The sequence below is a fragment of the Scyliorhinus canicula genome, chromosome 7, assembly GCF_902713615.1.
Source record: "Scyliorhinus canicula chromosome 7, sScyCan1.1, whole genome shotgun sequence".
Classification (NCBI taxonomy): Eukaryota; Metazoa; Chordata; class Chondrichthyes; order Carcharhiniformes; family Scyliorhinidae; genus Scyliorhinus; species Scyliorhinus canicula.
The window spans coordinates 64,129,866-64,143,682 of NC_052152.1; positions in this window are offsets into that span (position 1 = coordinate 64,129,866).

Here is a 13,817-nt window from a genome sequence, read left to right on the forward strand (position 1 = left end):
TAGAATACTTTGCATTTTCAGCCAAAGAAAGCAAAATAATTTGAATGAAGGACATGCCTACAAATCTGTTTATTCATAAACTTGTAAAGATTTATCTAAAATTACAAAAAACCAATGGAATGTGAATTTAGTAAGACTAGCAGAAATAATAACAAGATGGCCCCTCGAGCCTACTATTCAATAAGATTATGGTTGATCTTCCTCAAATCTACTTTTCTATCCGATCTCCATATATCTTAAGTCGTTTAGTGTCCCTCGGCTCCCGAATTTTACTCCTACTCTGACATGAAAACCTTCTAACTAATTATCATTGTGCTCCCATCATTCAAGCAATGAGAAAATTAGAATATCCAATTATTATTGCAGCTCATTGCCTTGCGTTGCCTCAAAATATACCAATCAAGGGTCCTTCTTTTTACTGTTAGAAGATCCCATTGCGAATAAATGTACTGCAGCTACACGCAACAGGAAATTAGATAAGGGCAAAGAAAATAAAAAATAGGCTGAAATCAGCACAAATTCAGTCATGCAGAAAATAGCCAGAAATAAAATGTTACTGACTTAAACAGCAGAAAAATACTTTAAAAATGCAAGCCTTTATTATGCACATATTTTGACCATGGTAGCTGTCACCTTTTATCAGGGCCACAAACTTGATTTCCCCCCTCCAAATTACATTTATGAAATATTGCTAAACTGTCAGGTTGCAAAATTCAAGTGTCAAATGCAGTGCAAAAAATTCAAGAATCATTTTAATTCATCATTTATGTGTCAAACAGACGTTGTTTAATCAGAAAATGGAAACAGTTTGAAGTGCTTTGCATCTCTTAAATCAACTTTAAAAGGGGAGCGAGGGTTTTCGTTCTCCAATGCTGGATACCTTTTTGGCTTCGAAGAATGAAAATTCTGCTTTTCTGGGCACAAGTTTATGAAGTGACCAATCTTAATTTGTTTTGATTAATATATTTATAGGGATACCTCATTTGACCAGAGGACTAGCCAGAGCATTGCACCCTGATGGTGCGGCCTTGTTCCTGTAACTGTAAATAAAATTTAGGATTTGTGTTGTATTCAAATTAAAAATTGAGCTCAGTGGGTGAGTGGCAGGATACCTGGAAAACAATTTTTGTTCTGTCGGCATTTCTTCTGTCAATGACCTTGGCATAAAACTAGAAATAAGTCAAATGTGCTGTGAAGTCACCGTACAGAACATGATACTTGCAGGAATTTACCACTGCCCTGAGAATTTCTACCAGTCCAAAAATGGATCCATGAAGATTGAGAAGTTTGCTTGAACTTGTTAAGGTTTTGCTACAGCCAATAATAATGAACTCTCAGAGAATCCCATGATCAAAAGTGAAAAGCTTGCACCATGCCCATTTTAACGCTCATCTGCGATGCTATTATTTAAGTCTTTTTGCAATTCCTGGCTGCCATTCAGTTGCCCTGTCCACTCCCCTCTCCTCTCTACCATTTTTGGTGTAATCTGTGAATTTGGCACTTTATGGTGTTTTTTTAAAATCAAAGTCATTAATTCAGATTGGAAACAGTAAGAGTCCATACTGATCCCTGGGTGTTGCCAGTCACTAGTTCCTCATGCTAACATTGCTCCCCTAATTAGTATCCACTTGTGCCTTTCCATCAGATAATGATCACTCCACATCCAGGTTTTATGTTAAGTTCTCAGTGATTTTAGTCTCAGCAACAAAGGTTTGTGTTGAACATTTGCAAGCACTTCTTGTAAATTTCAGGAAAAAAACAATATTATTTGTAGCAAACTGAATACAATGACATTTGGTAAATTTCCCCACAATCAGTAGGAACAGGATGAGGTTATTCAAAGTGACAGGATGCCTGGGCTTCCAGGGATTGATACTGTTATGAACGATGTATCATTTTAAGTTGATTTTATATACATATTTATGTGTTAAGACAGGTAAAAATGGTTTCAGTTTCATTAAGGTTTTGCTTAAAACTATGGCGCCTGGGTTTCTGCATACCCTCGTGACTAAATGGTCTCAGATCTTTGAGGTTTGTGTATGTACATTTCTAGAGATACATTTTTAATGGAGTACAACCCCTGAAGTTAAACAGATGGGTTAACTAGGTTGAAAGTTCAGTGACTTCTGGGGATAATCATAACGTAGAAAAACATTACTGTTGCTGAGCGACAGAGGTCCAATGACAGAAAATATAGGGGTGCGGAGAGGATGAGTTCAGTGTGTGTCAGAGAGAAGCAGGGAATAAGAACATAAGAACATAAGAACTAGGAGCAGGAGTAGGCCATCTGGCCCCTCAAGCCTGCTCCGCCATTCAATGAGATCATGGCTGATCTTTTGTGGACTCAGCTCCACTTTCCGGCCCGAACACCATAACCCTTAATCCCTTTATTCTTCAAAAAACTATCTATCTTTACCTTAAAAACATGTAATGAAGGAGCCTCAACTGCTTCACTGGGCAAGGAATTCCATAGATTCACAACCCTTTGGGTGAAGAAGTTCCTCCTAAACTCAGTCCTAAATATACTTCCCCTTATTTTGAGGCTATGTCCCCTAGTTCTGCTTTCACCCGCCAGTGGAAACAACCTGCCCGCATCTATCCTATCTATTCCCTTCATAATTTTAAATGTTTCTATAAGATCCCCCCTCATCCTTCTAAATTCCAACGAGTACAGTCCCAGTCTACTCAACCTCTCCTCATAATCCAACCACTTCAGCTCTGGGATTAACCTAGTGAATCTCCTCTGCACACCCTCCAGTGCCAGTACGTCCTTTCTCAAGTAAGGAGACCAAAACTGAACACAATACTCCAGGTGTGGCCTCACTAACACCTTATACAATTGCAACATAACCTCCCTAGTCTTAAACTCCATCCCTCTAGCAATGAAGGACAAAATTCCATTTGCCTTCTTAATCACCTGTTGCACCTGTAAACCAACCTTCTGTGACTCATGCACTAGCACACCCAAGTCTCTCTGAACAGCACAGTAAGAAGTCTTACAACACCAGGTTAAAGTCCAACAGGTTTGTTTCAAACACGAGCTTTCGGAGCACGGCTCCTTCTTCAGGTTCACCTGAAGAAGGAGCCGTGCTCCGAAAGCTCGTGTTTGAAACAAACCTGTTGGACTTTAACCTGGTGTTGTAAGACTTCTTACTGTGCTCACCCCAGTCCAACGCCGGCATCTCCACATCATGGCTATCTCTGAACAGCGGCATGCTTTAATATTTTATCGTTTAAATAATAATCCCGTTTGCTGTTATTCCTACCAAAATGGATAACCTCACATTTGTCAACATTGTATGCCATCTGCCAGACCCTAGCCCATTCACTTAACCTATCCAAATCCCTCTGCAGTCTTCCAGTATCCTCTGCACTTTTCGCTTTACCACTCATCTTAGTGTCATCTGCAAACTTGGACACATTGCCCTTGGTCCCCAACTACAAATCATCTATGTAAATTGTGAACAATTGTGGGCCCAACACGGATCCCTGAGGGACACCACTAGCTACTGATTGCCAACCAAAGAAACACCCATTAATCCCCACACTTTGCTTTCTATTAATTAACCAATCCTCTATCCATGCTACTACTTTACCCTTAATGCCATGCATCTTTATCTTATGCAGCAACCTTTTGTGTGGCACCTTGTCAAAGGCTTTCTGGAAATCCAGATATACCACATCCATCGGCTCCCCGTTATCTACTGCACTGGTAATGTCCTCAAAAAATTCCACTAAATTAGTTAGGCATGACCTGCCCTTTATGAACCCATGCTGCGTCTGCCCAATGGGACAATTTCTATCCAGATGCTTCGCTATTTCTTCCTTGATGATAGATTCCAGCATCTTCCCTACAACCGAAGTTAAGCTCACTGGCCTATAATTTCCTGCTTTCTGCCTACCTCCTTTTTTAAACAGTGGTGTCACGTTTGCTAATTTCCAATCCACCGGGACCACACCAGAGTCTAGTGAATTTTGGTAAATTATCACTAGTGCATCTGCAATTTCCCTAGCCATCTCTTTTAGCACTCTGGGATGCATTCCATCAGGGCCAGGAGACTTGTCTACCTTTAGCCCCATTAGCTTGCCCATCACTACCTCCTTAGTGATAACAATCCTCTCAAGGTCCTCACCTGTCATAGCCTGATTTCTATCAGTTGCTGGCATGTTATTTGTGTCTTCCACTGTGAAGACCGACCCAAAAAACCTGTTCAATTCCTCAGCCATTTCCTCATTTCCCATTATTAAAACTCCCTTCTCAGCCTCAAAAGGACCACTATTTACCTTAGCCACTCTTTTTTGTTTTATATATTTGTAAAAACTTTTACTGTCTGTTTTTATATTCTGAGCAAGTTTACTCTCATACTCTATCTTACTCTTCTTTATAGCTTTTTTAGTAGCTTTCTGTTGCCCCCTAAAGATTTCCCAGTCCTCTAATCTCCCAGCAATCTTTGCTACTTTATATGCTTTTTCCTTCAATTTGATACTCTCCCTTATTTCCTTAGATATCTACGGTCGATTTTCCCTCTTTCTACCGTCCTTCCTTTTTGTTGGTATAAACTTTTGCTGAGCACTGTGAAAAATCGCTTGGAAGGTTCTCCACTGTTCCTCAACTGTTCCACCATAAAGTCTTAGCTCCCAGTCTACCTTAGCTAGTTCTTCTCTCATCCCCTTGTAATCTCCTTTGTTTAAACACAAAACACTAGTATTTGATTTTACTTTCTCACCCTCCATTTGTATTTTAAATTCCACCATATTGTGATCGCTCCTTCCGAGAGGATCCCTAACTCTGAGATCATGAATCAATCCTGTCTCATTACACAGGACAAGATCTAGGACCGCTTGTTCCCTCGTAGGCTCCATTACGTACTGTTCTAGGAAACTATCGCGGATACATTCTATAAACTCCTCCTCAAGGTTGCCTTGACCGACCTGGTTAAACCAATCGACATGTAGATTAAAATCCCCCATGATAACTGCTGTACCATTTCTACATGCATCAGTTATTTCTTTGTTTATTGCCTGCCCCACCATAACGTTACTATTTGGTGGCCGATAGACTACTCCTATCAGTGACTTTTCCGCCTTACTATTCCTGATTTCCACCCAGATGGATTCAACCTTATCCTCCATAGCACCAATGTCATCCCTTACTATTGCCCGGATCGGGCAGCACGGTGGCACAGTGGTTAGCATTGTTGCCTACGGCGCTGAGGACCCGGGTTCGAATCCCGGCCCTGGGTCACTGTCCGTGTGGAGTTTGCACATTCTCCCCGTGTCTGCGTGGGTTTCGCCCCCACAACCCAAAAGATGTGCAGGATAGGTGGATTGGCCACACTAAATTGCCCCTTAATTGGAAAAAATAATTGGGTACGCTAAATTATAAAAAAAAAAAAAAAAAACTATTGCCCGGATGTCATCCTTAAATAACAGAGCAACACCACCTCCCTTACCATCCACTCTGTCCTTCCGAATAGTTTGATACCCTCGGATATTTAACTCCCAGTCGTGACCATCCTTTAACCATGTTTCAGTAATGGCCACTAAATCATAGTAATTCACGATGATTTGCACCATCAACTCATTTACTTTATTCCGAATACTACGAGCATTCAGGTAAAGTACACTTATGTTGGTTTTTTTACCTCTGCTTTGAATCTTAACATCTCCAGTTTTATTCCTTTTGTTATTACTGGGCCTATTCACTGAGCTCCCCTCAGTCACTGTACCTTGTACTGTCGCCCTTTTAGATTTTTGACTATGTCTTCTCTGCCTTGCACTTTTCCCCTTACTTCCTTTTGCTTCTGTCCCTGTTTTACTACCTTCCAACTTCCTGCATCGGTTCCTATCCCCCTGCCACATTAGTTTAAACCCTCCCCAACAGCTCTAGAAAACACCCCCCTAGGACATCGGTTCCAGTCCTGCCCAGGTGCAGACCGTTCGGTTTGTACTGGCCCCACCTCCCCCAGAACCGGTCCCAATGCCCCAGGAATTTGAATCCCTCCCTCTTGCACCATCTCTCGAGCCACGTATTCATCCTATCTATCCTGACATTCCTACTCTGACTAGCTCGTGGCACTGGTAGCAATCCTGAGATTACTACCTTTGAGGTCCTACTTTTTAGTTTAACTCCTAATTCCGCTTTTTGGACCTTATCCTGTTTTTTACCTATATAGTTGGTGCCTATGTGCAGTTCACCCCCCCCCCCCCCCCCCCCCCCCCCAAGAATGTCATTCAGCCGCTCCGAGACATCCTTGACCCTTGCACCAGGGAGGCAACATACCATCCTGGAGTCTCGATTGCATCCACAGAACCGCCTGTCTATTCCCCTTACGATCGAGTCCCCTATCACTATAGCCCTGCCATTTTTCTTCCTGCCCTGCTGTGCAGCAGAGCCAGCCACGGTGCCATGAACCTGGCCTCTGCTGCCTTCCCCTGGTGAACCATCTCCCTCAACAGTATCCAAAGCGGTATATCTGTTTTGCAGGGAGATGACCGCAGGGGACACCTGCACTGCCTTCCTACTCTTGCTCTTTCTTTTGGTCACCCATTTTCTATCTCCCTCATTAATTTTCACCTGCGGTGTGACCAACTCGCTAAACGTGCTATCCACGACCTCCTCAGCATCGCGGATGCTCCAAAGTGAGTCCATCCGCAGCTCCAGAGCCGTCAAGCGGTTTAACAAGAGCTGCAACTGAACACACTTCTTGCACGTGAAAGAGCCAGGGACAGTGAACGTGTCCCTGAGCTCCGACATCGCACACGAGGAGCATGACACTGGTCTGGGATCTCCTGCCATGTCTTAAACCTTAGGTAAACTTATACAACAACAATTCCAAAATAAAAATAAATAAATGAGACAATGAAAAGAATGAAAAGAAAAACTACTTACCAATCACTTACCAGGGTTAAAAAGCACCTCTGAAAAAGCACCTCCTCACACTCTGCACCGAATTACCTCACTGCACCAAATTACCAAGTTGCAATCCCACTCTAGATGAGTCTCACTCCGGATGTGTCTCCTAGAAAAGCGCTAGCTCACTGAGTGCGCTCTCTGTCTGTCTTTTATACAGACCTCAGCTAATCGATGACTCAAAAAATACCTAAACTTCAAAGAGAAGAATACAATGTGCCCCGAAACAGGCCTCAGGTGATTGACAGATAACTGCCCCTCAGCAATTAGGGTGGGAGCAGCTTCAACCAATCAGACACTAAGCTACACACTGCACTTTTAACTGAAAAACAGCAGAATTAGATTTTCCACTTACCTTTCCCGATTTACCTCACTGCACCAAATGACCAAGTTGCAATCCCACTCTAGATGAGTCTCACTCCGGACGTGTCTCCTGGAAAAGCGCTAGCTTACTGAGTGCGCTCTCTGTCTGTCTTTTATACAGACCTCAGCTAATCGATGACTCATAAAATACCTAAACTTCAAAGAGAAGAATACAATGTGCCCCTAAACAGGCCTCAGGTGATTGACAGATAACTGCCTCTCAGCAATTAGGGTGGGGGCAGCTTCAACCAATCAGACACTAAGCTACACACTGCACTTTTAACTGAAAAACAGCAGAATTAGATTTTCCACTTACCTTTCCTGATTTACCTCACTGCACCAAATTACCAAGTTGCAATCCCACTCTCGATGAGTCTCACTCCGGATGTGTCTCCTGGAAAAGCGCTAGCTTACTGAGTGCGCTCTCTGTCTGTCTTTTATACAGACCTCAGCTAATCGATGACTCAAAAAATACCTAAACTTCAAAGAGAAGAATACAATATGCCCCTAAACAGGCCTCAGGTGATTGACAGAAAACTGCCTCTCAGCAATTAGGGTGGGGCAGCATCAACCAATCAGACGCTAAGCTGCACACTGCACTTTTAAGCTCTGTAAGAGGAATGTACGCTCTCTGAGGAGAAAAACTGCAAGACTAGGGGGGCAGTAATTGACTGAATAACCAATTATGGGACTTAGTAAAGTGATCATTTGGTGAGTTCCTGCAGTGCATCTGCAGTTGAAGAAGCAGTGAGTTTAGGGTGCAGTTTTTCGGTGTGCCGGGAGAGACACATGTTGGGTGAGAAGCATCAAGTGACTGCTCAGGAATTCACTGGAAGAAAAGTATTTTCAACTGTGACAGTAAAGATATTAATGGGGTAATAGGAACAGTGGGAAGTTGAATTGTCACCTTGTGTTTTTTTGAGATCTTTCCAACTTTTTTGGCTGGTGTAATAGAGTTCACTTTTCTTATTTTAATACATATTTTATTCTTTGTATTAAAAGCTCATCAACAGACTTCTGTGATTTTAGAACATAGAACATAGAACAGTACAGCACAGAACAGGCCCTTCAGCCCTCGATGTTGTGCCGAGCCATGATAACCCTACTCAAACCCACGTATCCACCCTATACCCGTAACCCAACAACCCCCCACCCCTTAACCTTACTTTTTAGGACACTACGGGCAATTTAGAATGGCCAATCCACCTAACCCGCACATCTTTGGACTGTGGGAGGAAACCGGAGCACCCGGAGGAAACCCACGCACACACGGGGAGGATGTGCAGACTCCGCACAGACAGTGACCCAGCCGGGAATCGAACCTGGGACCCTGGAGCTGTGAAGCATTTATGCTAACCACCATGCTACCGTGCTGCCCGTATTTTCCCATAAAAAAAACAATTAGGGTCTATCAAGTCAGGTTTCGCTCTGGGATCTGACTTGTCCAGTATTAACAGCAGCTGGGATCATGATAATGTCAATGACACCAGTTGTCTTGTCATTAAGTCTTTAAATTGTGGCATGAGTCAATATCAGTTGAATGGAAGAGTTAATTTTTAGTTTTTGCCAAGGATAACTATAGCAACTGCTGTACTGTTGTGAAAAGGTGGGAGAACACTAGCTTCACTTTTTGTTCATGATACCTTTGCCAGACGCCAATGGGAGAGGGTTCTCTGTTTCATAAACACCTAATTTTTATGGGTGTTTGGAGGTGGTTGTGTGTTACAAATCATTCAGGGTGTCTAATTCGCTGTGGCAACATGCAGTTTTGTATGGTAGCACAGTGGTTAGCACTGTTGCTTCACTGCACCAGTGTCCCAGGTTCAATTCCCGGCTTGGGTCACTCTCTGCATGTTCTCCCCCGCATCTGCGTGGGTTTCCTCCGGGTGCTCCGGTTTCCTCCCACAAGTCCTGAAAAACATCCTGTTAGGTAATTTGGGCATTCTGAATTCTCCCTCTGCATACCCGAACAGGCGCTGGAGTGTGGGGACTAGGGGATTTTCACAGTAACTTCATTGCAGTGTTAATGTCAGCCTACTTGTGACAATAAAAAGGTTATTAATTATTATTACATATGTATAGTAGTCTGGAATTATGGATAGTGAAGATGGAGGTTCCAGCTTCTTCCAATACGTGGCCGACTGGGAGTATCTTCTGGTTTTGTTGCCTGTCATTGGCCTGTGTTGGAAAAATGTGCATGTTGATAATCAACTTTTTGGCCTTGTTGTGAACACTTCTTCGTTGGCCATCGAGTCTTGGGGTGGGACTCAAACTTTTTGCTTCTGACTCAGAAGCAGGAACACTTCCCATTGAGCCACTGGACATCAAGTTGTGTTTACATTGTATCAAATGTTTCACCCCAATGTGTTCACCTACTACATAAGTTAGCATGTCTTTAGGTTTCCACTAAGAGTTATCTTTCCATGTGTTCCATGTGTATAATGACTACATTGATTTAAAAAAAAATTCATGTAAGGAATGTGGGCATCGCTGGTAAGGCCAGCATTTATTATCCATTCCTAGTTGCCCTTGAGAATGCCTTTTTGAACCGCTGCAGTCCCTGAGATGTAGGTACACCCACTGTGCTGTGAGGGAGGGAATTCCAGGATTTAACCCAACAACAATGAAGAAACAGCGATATATTTCTAAGTCGGGATGGTGAGTGACTTGGACGGGAACCTCCAGGTAGTGGTGTTCCCAGGTGTCTGCTTCCTTTGTCCTTCTAGATGGTAGTGGTTGTGGGTTTGGAAGGTGTTGCCGAAGGAGCCTTGGTGTGTTCCTGCAGTTCATCTGGTGGATGGTACAGATGGCACTGCTCGTCGATGGTAGAGGGATTGAATATTTTTGGAAAGAGTACCAATCATGTAGGTTGCTTTGTCGTCGATAATGTCGAGCTTCTTCAATGATTTTAGAACTGCAGTTATCAAGGTAAGTGGGGAGTATTCCATCACACTCTTGACTTGTGCCTTGTAGATTGTGGACATGCTTTGGGGAGTCAGTGGCTCAGTTATTCGCTACAGGATTACGAACCTCTGACCTGCCATTGTATTTCTATGGCTGGTCTAGTTCATGGTAACCCCCAGGATTTTGATAGTGCAACCTAAGTGCTGATTTTATTTGTTTTCAATTTTGAACTAATTTTATCTCAACTGTGAAAATTAATTGTTTATCCTGGAGGAGGTCATTAAATTTACATGTAGCTATTTGGTTCTGTGATAAGACTTAATTTAGTTACCAGAGGGAAATGATCGTGAATTTAAATTATTTCTTTAACCTGGAATAGGAATCAAATTCAAAGTGACGGCACTCCAAGCACCGAGAAACACCCTGCTAAATAACATTCATCCGGGTCGATGAGGGAACTCAGTGGGGAACTCCCAGATGAGGCGGCACTTAGCTCCGTTTACTGCACTGCAGCGCTCTGCTCACTGGAACTTCTCAGTGCAGCGAGAGATCACAATGCCATTTTTAAATGGCATCCCAGTCTCTCGAGCCCCCGACGTGACCCCTGCTTCTACACAGGGCACCCCCCGGCCTGATCACCACTGTGAAATGCCAGGAAGGCACCCAAGTGGCATTATCACGGTGACAGGTTGGCACTGCCAGGGTGCACAGTAGTGCTAGGGTACCACTCTGCCCAGAGGGTAGGCCCCTGGGGTCTTGCGTCCCCTGGGAGATGGGGCCTGGGGGGACTGGTGGGGGGTGGTCCTGGTGTTAGCGAGGCTGGTTACAGGGGGGCAGATTTTGGCAGGCCGGGTCAGCGCGCTGCCGGCAGTGTGTGGCACGACACGGCCGCCGCTGTGAGCATGCACGTCTATGTTCCCGGCCATTCTCCGGGCATATTCAAAGGTAAAGCCGAGGCTTTATGCTGCGCAGCTGCTAGCCCCCCACTGGATGGAGGATCGATGCAGGGCGGCACCAATCTTCTGTTTGTAAAACCAGACGGATCCTGCAGACATACCCTCAGGATCGGCGAATCCAATCCATGATGTATGTGGTGGCTCAAAGCAACATGCGGGAGGCTTCCAGTAGTAACAAAGGGGTTTATTAAAGAAAGGTAAAGGCTGGTATATGTACAGGCACAAAACAGAGTAAGGTGGATCTTGTCTCCCTGGCTCCGAGATACATCCTGCCCAGGCCCCCTGTTCCCAAGGTCCTGCACTATATCGCTATTGGCTGCGGTTCACGTGCTCCACATGATTAGCTCAAACCCATGACCGGGCAGCCAGGCCCATACACTTCAAGGGTAACAACTCTGAGTAAAGTGATTTTTTTCCTTTGCATCTGGAACCAAACGTTCCAAATGCTGGACACTGCCTTAATTTTTGCCTTTGACCACATCTTACACACATAAATACTTTGTCCTGATATTTAACCTATTTGTTGGTGTGCTCGGAGCTGCAGGAACTTTTCTGCCTTTTTTCGGAAGTTTTCCGCCTTTTTGGAAAAAGAGCAGCAACGGAGTGCTTTCTTCCAAGGAGACGCGGCCATTTACTGAGAAACATTTTAGAATGCTGTGCTGCCAGCTCGTGAGCCTGACAAATCTTAACTGTTTGTTCCAAAGACAGCTCCGATTCCTTCAGCAACTGTTCCTTCAGCTTATTTTCATTCACACCAAACACAATCTGGTCCCAAATCATGGCAGATTCCACCATGGAAAAATTACAGGTTTTAGCTTTTAACTTTAAATCAGTGATGAAATGATCTATGGACTCTCCTGTCTTCTGTAAATGTGATATAAACATAAATCTCATTCTTTCTGGTGGAGTAGTATGCATTAAATCTTCAAATTACTTGGTTAAAACTTTTACCATCTTCATCGTTTGCAAATTCAAACGTGCTCAAAGAATTCTGTTGACCTCAAAGCTCCTGCACAAACTATTTGCTCCCAGACCTTAATGCAGCACTCGGCTTTCTTCTCAGAATGTAGCATCACACAGAGAACAAAGAAAGATGGCATTGGCAAGAAGTGTCTGGAAAATGGAGGAGGAAGAAGGGGAGAGTGGTCATTGGTAGGCAACATTAACTCTACTTCTCTCTCGACAAATGCTGCCAGACCTGCTGTGTATTTCCAGCACTTTTATTTCAGATTTCCGGATCTGCAGCATTTTGCTTGTGTTCGCTGTAAGTGGCTGCCCAGCTTCAGACACTCCAGGCTAGCTTTAACTGGTGTGAGCTGCTCACAATATTGATCTTCTGCCGAGGAGTTTAGAACAATCAACAGCAGTGGCTGAATATTGCAATAATATATACCAGCAGGCAGCAGAAGTCCACGTGCTGCTACGTTGTAGTTGATGGCCCAAGTTTCACCCATCACATCCCCTCGCATCTAATTTCGTCCCCTTTCAGGTGTGCTACGTTTAGGTGAACCTCTACCCATTGCACACTCCAGATATCTTCCTACCCTCCTTAAAATTATGCAGTTTAAATGAATTTTTATGCAGTTTCACCAAATCCTTTAGATGTAGCCCACCTCTTCTTCGCTGGTCATTTTTGTTCTTGTAATATTCCCAGTTATTTATGAAAGAAGCACTATTGTATGAAGTGTTGTTTCAACTCTGGTCATATATTTATATTTGTCATTTTATTTTACTCTCCTTCCTCACTGTTTACCAGAGAACACTATTCTGCCCCCCTTATCTCTGTATTTGCAGGCTCTCCTCATACTGTACTATTCTTCCTTGTGTAAATCGACACCACAGAATTTAAGCCTGATCCTTGAAGTCAATGGAAATCAGGAGAAGTGTGAATAAAGCTGTGGACTTGCTATCATCCATTCTATACTTCCACACAAAGCCAATATTTAATCCCATGTGTTTGACAGAAATGAGCTCATTGGAGCCCAGAATTTTAAACATGGGAAGGAAAAATTGGATGAGGTCCAAAATCTGGCATGGGGATTGGGATGCATGATTATTCCGCGCCCATTTGTTGCGATGCAGGCAGCTAGCAAACTTTGTGCTGTCAACTAATTTAAATGATAGGTAGCATGCAGCTCAGTGCTGAACGTGTTGCTGAGTAGCTGCAAACCTTAGCAGGAGGTCCATGTTCATGGCAAGCTAACATCACTTAAATTTAGCCAACATCACTTAAAGCCAGACTGCTCAGTCAGGCAGATAATCTCTTAAAGGGAAGGTGCATTCTAATTACAGCAGGGGGTGAAAGTGGTTGGGGAAGAATATTTGACCAATAAGAGGAGTGAATGCAGTGCAACAGGGTATGAAGTGTGCTACAAGTTAGCTGACCTGCACTGGATACCTGTGTGCAGGAGGTGGACATAGAACATAGAACATAGAACAGTACAGCACAGAACAGGCCCTTCGGCCCTCAATGTTGTGCCGAGCCATGATCACCCTACTCAAACCCACATATTCACCCTATACCCGTAACCCAACAACCCCCCCCCTTTAACATTACATTTATTAGGACACTACGGGCAATTTAGCATGGCCAATCCACCTAACCCGCACATCTTTGGACTGTGGGAGGAAACCGGAGCACCCGGAGGAAACCCACGCACACAGGGGGAGGACGTGCAGAC